Here is a 9,632-nt window from a genome sequence, read left to right as displayed (position 1 = left end):
CACACACACACACACACACACACACACACACACACACTCCTCACACTGTGTACTTCAGACACATACAATTTTTGTCGATTAAATATTTCAACATAATAGTTAACAGTTTATTCTCTGAGGAATTCACACATGCATACCATGCACTTCAACCATATCACCCTCAATTAAATGGCTTTTTAAAGAGTTTTTTTTTTTCTTTTTTTCTTTTTCGGTCTTTTTGAGACAAGGCCTCCATGCCTATAGCCCCAGCTGGGCTGGAACTTGCTATGTATACCAGGCTGGCCTCACTCTTACAGAGATCTGCTTGCCTCTGCCTCTAAAGTGCTGGGACTAAAGGTGTGTGCCACTACACCTAGCTTTGGTTTTGTTTTTTTGAGACAGTGTCTCACTATGTAGCCCTGGCTGGTCTGGAACGTGCTATGTAGTCCAGGCTGGCTTCAAACTCACAGAGATCCACCAGCCTCTGCTTCCCAAGTGCTGGAATTAAGGTGTGCACTCCCGTGCCCAGCCGATTTTATTTTTAATTATCTTTATCACTGCATGTGAATGCAGTACTTAAGGAGACCAGAAGAGAGCATCAGATCTGCTAGAGCTGGAGTTACATATAGGTGGTTATGAGCAGCCCAGACATGGGTGCTAGGAATGGAACCTGGGTTCTCTGCTCTTGACCCCTGAGCCATCTCCCTGCGTCCCCATTTAAATACTAATAAATGAAATAAGTTATAAATTTGAAAGCAACACTTCTCTCCCTAAATGTGGTGAGGCTGAGGCAAGAGGATTGGAACTTTGAGGCCAGCCTGGGCAACATAGGGAAATATCTTAAAAATAGTAGCAACAAACGAAACAAAACCCCACATCTCCATTTTCTCTATTGCCCATTTCATCACAGTACTTTTCAACAGAATACTGCAAGTGAACTGACCTCTGTGCTGTGCCTGCCCCTTTCTTCCTGATCTCCTGGCCCTCCCTGGTCTACCATCCGTCGCTACCGCCCCGGGAAGAATCCACAAAGTCCTCAGCCTGTCTCACCTGACCATCTTGGCATTTGAGTCTGTTGAGGGCCTGCTCGCTCACTCTTGGGCTACTCTCTTTCTCAGACTCCCAGAGCAGCGAGCTCTCCCAGCTTTCTGCCTCTCTTGCTGGCACCACCACACCCTCCTCCCAGATCTTTCCCTTGCACCGTTTTTCTCTTGACTTTTTCATTGAGCTCCACGGCCCTAAATAGCATTTCCTTTAAAAAAAAAAAATCAACTTTATTTTGTGGAGAGGTTTTAGGTTTACAGCAAAATGTAAAGGAAATGTCTCCTATTCTCTCAGACCCTACATGGAGGTGGTCTCCCACACCGTGGTGGCACCTGTGCTGCTGTGGAAGAATTGATATTGACATGCTGGTTGGCACCACCACACCCTCCTCCCAGATCTTTCCCTTGCACCGTTTTTCTCTTGACTTTTTCATTGAGCTCCACGGCCCTAAATAGCATTTCCTTTAAAAAAAAAAAATCAACTTTATGTTGTGGAGAGGTTTTAGGTTTACAGCAAAATGTAAAGGAAATGTCTCCTATTCTCTCAGACCCTACATGGAGGTGGTCTCCCACAGTCCCCCAGGATCTGTACCAAACGCCATTTTCAGACCCCAGGGCTCTTGTCTCCAGCCCAACCTGCATCCTCAACTTCTCCATGGGTATCTCTGTGGGTAAGACATTTTGTGTGGGATATTTCCAGAACAGAACTCTTCCCATACCTGCTATGTCCAGTGAAAGGTAGCTGTGCCTCATCAGACACTCAGACCAAGCCACTGCCCCCATCTCACATCTAGACCAACCTGTGATCCTTCAGAATAGACCCAGAACTTGACACTTCTTGCCCTTCCATTCCATCACAGTACCATCTTGCCCAGTTCATGCAATGGCTTCTTAGAGGCCACCTGCTTCCTCCTCACTGTAATCTGTTGTAAACCCAGCACCCAGGGTGACACTTTCCAACCAAGGGAGCTCACCACATCAGCCTTTCACACTGTGTGGTAGCATCTCTCAGAGGAGGTCCTAGGCCACATAGAGACCTGAGAGGCCCCACATGACCTGTCCTCAGTCCCGTCAGACCTCCTCTCCTAGCCTTCCCCCCTCACTTACCCTCCTGAGTCTGCAAACACCTCCACATGCTCCTCACTGTGCCCACTGCCCACTGCCCTCTGGAACAGTCTTGTCTGGTATGTATGTAGCTCTCCCCATATCCTCGGGTCCTGATCCCAGCTCATCTTCTGAAGTCAGGTCCAAGTGGTAGGCCCAGGGCTGAGGTTGTAGCTGAGTGGTTGGAATGCTTGTCTAGTTTACATGAAGCATTGCATAAACCAGGTATGATAGTGCGTGCCTGTGATCCCAACACTTGATAGGTAAAGACAGAAGGATCAGAGTTTGAGGTCATCCTCAACTATATAGCCAGTTTGAGGCCAATCTGGGCTACATGAGACCCTATCTCAAGTAAATAAATAAACAAATAAATAATAAATAAACAAATAAGCAAGCCAGCCCCATCATTCCATGCCTCCTCTTCATCCCTGTCATGTGTCTTACAGCAGGTGCTCCCTTTCAGTATAACATAATTTATAGATTCTGTTCCTCCTCCATCCCTCCATCTTGTCCATACTGAACATTCAGTTTTGAATGTTTGAACGGTTCAGTTTTGTCAACTGCTTTCTCAGCACTGACAAAGGTCTAACACCTAGGAAATCGTCAACATAAATGCCGATGAATCAAGAAAAGGAACGCTTCTGTCCCCTCTCTCAAATGTCACTGAAATGAACAAAGAGGATTGAAAAGTAAGATAGAAACCCACCTGCACTGGTGCATGAGGATGGAGAGGAGGGAAGGATGGAGGGGAGAACAGATGGGAGGGTGGATGAGAAGATGGATGGGAGATCTAACCAACCTGCCAGCTCATAGGAAAGCAGAAAGTGCCACAAAAGGAGAGAGGCAGTAGGACTGAAGTGCAGGTAGATGATGCCTGGGAACACTCCGGGGAGCACCACAGAGCTCACAGGGCTCTTGCCAGAAAGGCACAGATGTCAGGAAGCAGGAAAACAGGGCAGGCAAGGGCTGGTATCTGGGACAAGACAGAAGTCTGCATCAGCAGGCTTCGGTCCCCTCCCAGCCACCCCAGAAATGGAAATTATTAGGGGAAATGTTAGGGCACAGAAGCTCTGGGCTTTGTGGTCCCAAGCAAAGTGAGGGTTCAGATGGGCCTTGGGCACACAGAAGTGTGAGGGTCACCCTCCCAAGCCCTTCCTGGCAGTGGGTGTAGGAGAAAAATGTAGTCTCTCCCTCCAAAACACTACACAAAACAAAAAGACAATAGATCTTAACACCATATATCATACACACACAACACACACATCACATACCACACACACCACATCCAACCCGTACACCACACACACATCACATCACATACCACACATACTACATACATACACATCACACATCATACCACACACACACTACATCACATGCCACACCACACACACTATATCACGTGCCACACCACACACATATGCACACACAACACTACACACATGCTACATATACACACATACCACATACACACACACACACACACGCACATATGCACACATGCACGCACGCTCACACCACCGAGCTTCCAAAGAGTTTTCAACACCTTTCTCTCAAATATGAAGGCCATGCAAAGATCACTGGCATGTAGGGAATGCAGAGAGAGAGAGAGGGAGAGAAAGAGAGTCAGAGACAGAGACAGAGACAGAAAGAGAGAGAGACAGACACCATAAAAGAAGTTGGAATATAAACTAAAGTGAAAACAAAACATTTCATGGGGCTGGAGAGATGGCTCAGCAGTTAAGAACACTGGTTGTTCTTGCAGAAGACCCGGGTTCGAATCCCAGCACCCACAGGCAGCTAACAACTGTCCGCAACTCCAGTCCCAGGGGATCAGACAGCCTCTTCTGACCTCTGCGGGCATTGCACGACATGGGTGCACTTACCTACATGCAGGCAATACTCACATACACATGAAATAAAAATAATAAAATCTTAAAAATAAAACATTTCAGTAGAGGGGTTGGAAGCTGAAGTCCAGGCACTCTCCTAAAATCTAGAAGTTTTTATCTTTATACCCATAGGTGAGTGCATCTCTCCACCCTCACCAGGGAAATCTTTTTGCAGTAGATGGTCATTATTACAGAGACCACCCCCCCAACCAGTCAGCATGCAAAGAATAAGGAACTGTGGAGTGTCCCGCTTTAAAATCGACATCTATATCACCCCTCCCCACAAAGCTCAGAGATCATAGAGGAAGTCGAGGAGGGGAGCAGGCAGAAAGATTGTAAGAGCCAGAGGTAGAGGAGGACTGCAGTGAAACAGTATTTGCTGAGCATGCCAAGCCTGTTGCACACATGCACTCACAGTGGCTCTGACAGCATACAAGATGAAGCCAGCCAAAGTCCCAGCATGGTTCATGAAGTCCCACCTTCATCTGAGACACTACTGGAAATTGATGGCTGCTGGGGGAAGAATGGGGCCCCTAAGAGGTTACCCCCGTTCCAAAACATGGCACTTCACACACGCTGGCAGCACCGAGTAGACACAGTGGGTTAAAAAAAAAAAAAAAAAAAAAGCACATGAAATTAAGAGAAAATGGTAGAGGGAAGGGAGGGGAATTGGAGAACGGGGTAGATTTGAACAAAATGCAGTATGTACATAGATGAAATTTTCAAACAAAAATTAAAAAATAGAATAGACAAAGAAATGTACAGTAGGAGAGAGAAAAACAACAACAAAGATTAGAGAATCAATCCAAGTTATAGAAGTTCCAAAAAGATATTACAAAGAAAATATTGAAGAGGAGATTAAAGACACATTTCAAGACAATTTCCCAGACTGAAGAAAATTTCTTTCTAAATCAAAAGAGCCCACAAAGTGGGCACAATGACAGCCCTCCAGCAAAGTATGCCAGCATGAAATCTCAAAGCATAGGAATAACTTCAGAAAAAGAGAAACCACCCTTCCTAAGAGCATCCTGCTGCTGGGAATAAACCACAGCCCCCACTTGCTGGTAGGAATGTAAAATAGCTCAGCCACCTTGGAAAGTGATTTGGAAATTTCTTAACGAGCTCAACATAAGCCAGCTGTGGTGGGGCACGCCTGTAAGGCTAACACTTGGGAGGTGGAGGCAGGAGGATCCAGAGTTCCAGACCGGCCTAGGCAGATATAACAAGATTCTGGCTCAAAACAGTAAGTGCTGACGGTGTGGTTCAGTTGTTGAGTGTTTTCAATAGCATGCACGAGGCCCTGGATTTGATCCCTGGCATTGCCTGAACCAAGTGTGATAGTAACACCTGTGATCTAATCAAGTGTGATAGTATACACCTGTGATCTAAGAAAGCATTCAGGCAGAAGGAGATCCTTGGCTACAGTAAGTTTGAGGCCAGCTTGGGATACGTGAGACTCTGTCTATATATATATATATATATATATATATATATATATTTTTTAAAGCAGCTAAACATATGTGTATCATATAATTCAAATATTCATATAATCCAAACATTCCACAGAAAAGTGGACATATATGGGCCAACGAGATGGCTCAGCAGGTAAAGGTGCTTGTTGCCAAGCCTGATGACCTGAGTTCAGTCTCTAAGATACACGTGATAAAAGGAGAGAACTGACTCCTACAAGTTGTCCTCTGACCTCCATACAAACATGGTAAATAAAGAAGTGTAATTAAAAAATTTGAAACACTAAACATCTGCCCAGGTGTGCTGGCACACACCTTTATTCCCAGCCCTCAGGAGGCAGAGGCAGGTGAATCTCTGAGTTCAGGTCAGTCAAACTTCATAGTGAGATTGTTTTGGTTTGGTTTCTGTGTTGCTGTGATAAAACACTGACCAAAAGCATCTTGGGGAGGAAAGGGTTTATTTCACGAGACAGTCCATCACAGAGGGGAGCCAGAACCGAAGCACAGACCACTGAGGAACCTGTTTACTGCCTTGCTTCCCCTGGTTTGTTCAGGACTCTTTCTTATACAACACAAGACCACCTGTCCAGGGATGGCACCTCCAATGCCCACAGTGGGCTGGGCTCTCCTACATCAATTAAGGGTTAAGAAAATGCCTCTTAGACATGCCCACAGGCCAGGTTGATGGAAACAATTTCTTTTTTAAAAAAATATTTATTATTTTTATTTTATGTGTATGAGTGTATTGCCTGTATATAGGTAAGTGTACCCGTGTTATGCATTGCCTGTGGAGGACAGAAGAGGCCATTGGACTGGACTTACGGACAGTTGTTAGCTGCCATGTGGGTGCTGGGACTTGAACCTGGGTCTTCTGCAAGAACAACCAGTGTTCTTAACCACTGAGCCATCTCTCCAGCCCCAGAAACAATTTCTTAATTGAAGTTTCTTCTTCCTAGGTGACTCTAGTTTGTGTCAAGTTGATAAAAACTAACCAGCATAGGGACCCTGTCTTAAAAGGGGGCTGGAGAGATGGCTCAGCAGTTAAGAGCACTGACTACTCTTGCAGAGGACTTGGGTTTGATTCCCAGCATCCACATGGTGGCTAACAACCACCCGTAACTCCAGTTCCAGGGGAATCCAACGCCTGCTGACTTCCGCAGGCATCATGCGACACCAGTGCACTTACACACATGCAAGCAATACACTCATACACATAAAACAAAAATAATAAATAAAATATTTTTTTAAAAAAGAGAAGAAAAGGTTGACAAGTATTTGATGAAACTGTCACCTTTTTTTGTGTAAAAATTAACAAAGAACTGACAAGTATAATAGCACACACCTAGTATTCTGGCACTCAGGAGGTTAAGGCAAGAGGATCCTGAGCTCAGGGCCAGCCTGAGAGCCTGCCTTAAAATACAAAACAAGGGGCCAGCAGAGTGGCTCAGTGGGTAAGAGTGTCTGCCACCAAGTTTGATGACCTGAGTTCCATCCCTGGGACCCACATGGTAGGAGAGAACCAATCCCATGAGTTGTTCTCTGACCTCCACACATGGGCCATGACATGCACACACGTACAACACACAAAATAAGTAAATCAATAAATGAAAAAAGAAGATAATGGCGAACATATGAAAAAAACAGAAGCAAAGGAAAATCAACAAATATTAACTCCAGGGGCAGAAGAAAGCATACGAGAAAGAGAACCGTCAAAATGTATTACTTGTGGGGCTGCTGAGATGCTCATCAAGTAAAGGCACTTGCTGCCAAGCCTGACTGCCTGAGTTCAATCCCTGTTCTCTGACCTCCATATGTACACCGTACCATGTGCATACACACAAAATAATGCAATAAAATTTTAATGCATTACTTCTGATCAGCATTTTCACAGTTCCATTGTCAACTGACAATGTTAATATATTTACAAGAGGGCACTGAAGAAGGCAGGAAATAAGGCAGCTAAATCCTCATCTCACATAATGGGAAGTTACTGCAAAACTATAAAGTTGCTAAATTAAGAATCAGCAAGCCAGCTGTGGTGCACACCATCCAGGCATGCGTTTTGTTTTATTTTGGTCTTTTTGAGACAGGGTCTCCCTATAGCCCCAGCTGACCTGAAACTCACTATGTAGACCAGGCTGGCCTCAAACTCACAGAGATCCACCTGCCTCTGCCTCCCAAGTGCTGGGATTAAAGGCATGTGCCACCATGCCAAACACCAGCAGGATATATAAGTACACCCCATGTGTGCAATGCCTACAGAGGTTAGAGAGGGCATCGGATCCCCTGGAACTGGATTTTGTTAGCTGCTATATGGGTGTTGGGAACTGAACTCAGGTCCTCTGCAAGAAGAGCCAGTGCTTTTAATCATTGAGTCATCTCTCCAGCCCCAAGATCTCTTTATTTTATTTTTGTGTGTGTTAGTGTGTACATGTATTTGTGTGTATGTCTGTATGGATGGATGTACATGTGTGTGCAGTTACACATGCCTGTGGAGGCCAAAAGAGGGTGTCAGATCCTTTGGAGCTGGAGTTACAGGTGTTTATGGGACACCCTGCCTGTTACATGGGTAGCAGGATCCAAACTACAATCCTCATGATTGCACTTGTGCTCTTAACTGCTCAGCCACTTCTCCAGCCCACACTTTTTTTTTTTCTTTTTGAGGCAGGGTCTCCCTGTAGCTCCAGCTGTCCTGGAACTCACTATGTAGACCAGGCTGGCCTCAAACTCACAAAGATCCCCCTGCCTCTGCCTCCCAAGTGCTGGGATTAAAGGCGTGCGCCACCACCCCCGGCCGCACATTACTTTTTGAGACAAGGTTTCTCACTGAACCTGGAGTTCACCAATTTGACAAGACTGACTGGTCAGTAAGCCACAGGGATCTGCCTGTCTCCAACTCCTTGTAATTCAATTGCAGGTAAACGCCACCACACCTGGGTTTTTACATGGGCGCTATGCATCCAAACTCTTCCCCCCTGAGCCGTCTCCCCAACCTGATGTATGTTCTTTAACCTTCACTAAACCTCCTGACCCAGGAGTTCTTAGGCATAGAACAGCCTCAGGAAGCTCTGAAGAGCTGCTCAAGGTCATGGGCCAGAGTTCGGGTCTCTGGGCTCCTGGTGACACAGCTGTCCCATGCATGAAAAGATGCTTATTTAAAACATCAAAAATCGCCAGGCGTGGTGGCACACGCCTTTAATCCCAGCACTTGGGAGGCAGAGGCAGCAGGCGGATCTCTGTGAGTTCAAGGCCAGCCTGGTCTACATAGTGAGTTCCAGGGAGATCCTGTCTCAAAAAGACCAAAAACAAAACAAAACAAAACAAAAACATTAAAACGCAACAACAGCTGTGCCTCACTGCTCCAGGTGTCCACTTTTCTTAATGTTCCCACATGCCCTTTTAAAAAAATTTTTCCTGTAGCCCCAGCTAGCCTGGAACTCACTGTGTACACCAGCCTGGCCTTGAACTCACAGACATCTACCTACCTCTGCTCCTTGAGTGCTGGGATCAAAGGCCTACACCACCATGCCTGGAAAAATGTGCACACCTTTAATCCCAGCATTGGGAGGCAGAGGCAGGTGAATCTCTGTGAGATCAAGGCAGCCTGGTCTACATAGCCAGTTCCAGGCCAGCTGGGGCTACAGGGAGATGGTGTCTCAAAAAGACCAAAAAATAAAAATAAATAAAATTTAAAAATTAAAGAGAAAAAGAAGAAAAGAAAAAGTAAAGCCACAGTTACACACACACACACACACACACACACACACACACACAATGTGGTAAACTGTTCTTGGGAGTTTTGTGTGTCAACCTGGCAAGATGAAACTGGGGGCTTCTCAGAAACTTCTCTCCTTGGGAATATCACAATAGAGTGGGCTTTTCTGGAACAATGTTTTGTGGATCTACTGTGTTTGGAAACTGCCAAAAGCTCTTTGGCAACAGCAAGCAGAACGACATGTGACATGATGGAGAGAAGTGTGGTGGGCTTGGGGCAATGCTAGAGAGTGGCTGGGTGGCCCAGCAGTTTGCCTCCCCGAGCTGGAAAGTAAGGACAAACACATTTCCCATTTTGGGCAAGTATCTTGCATGGCCCGGTGTGGTGGCACACGCCTTTAATCCCAGCACTCGGGAGGCAGAAGCAGGCA

Source organism: Nannospalax galili, unplaced genomic scaffold (assembly GCF_000622305.1).
Source record: "Nannospalax galili isolate Female #2095 unplaced genomic scaffold, S.galili_v1.0 scaffold31, whole genome shotgun sequence".
Taxonomy (NCBI): domain Eukaryota; kingdom Metazoa; phylum Chordata; class Mammalia; order Rodentia; family Spalacidae; genus Nannospalax; species Nannospalax galili.
Note: the sequence above shows the minus strand (reverse complement) of the source record.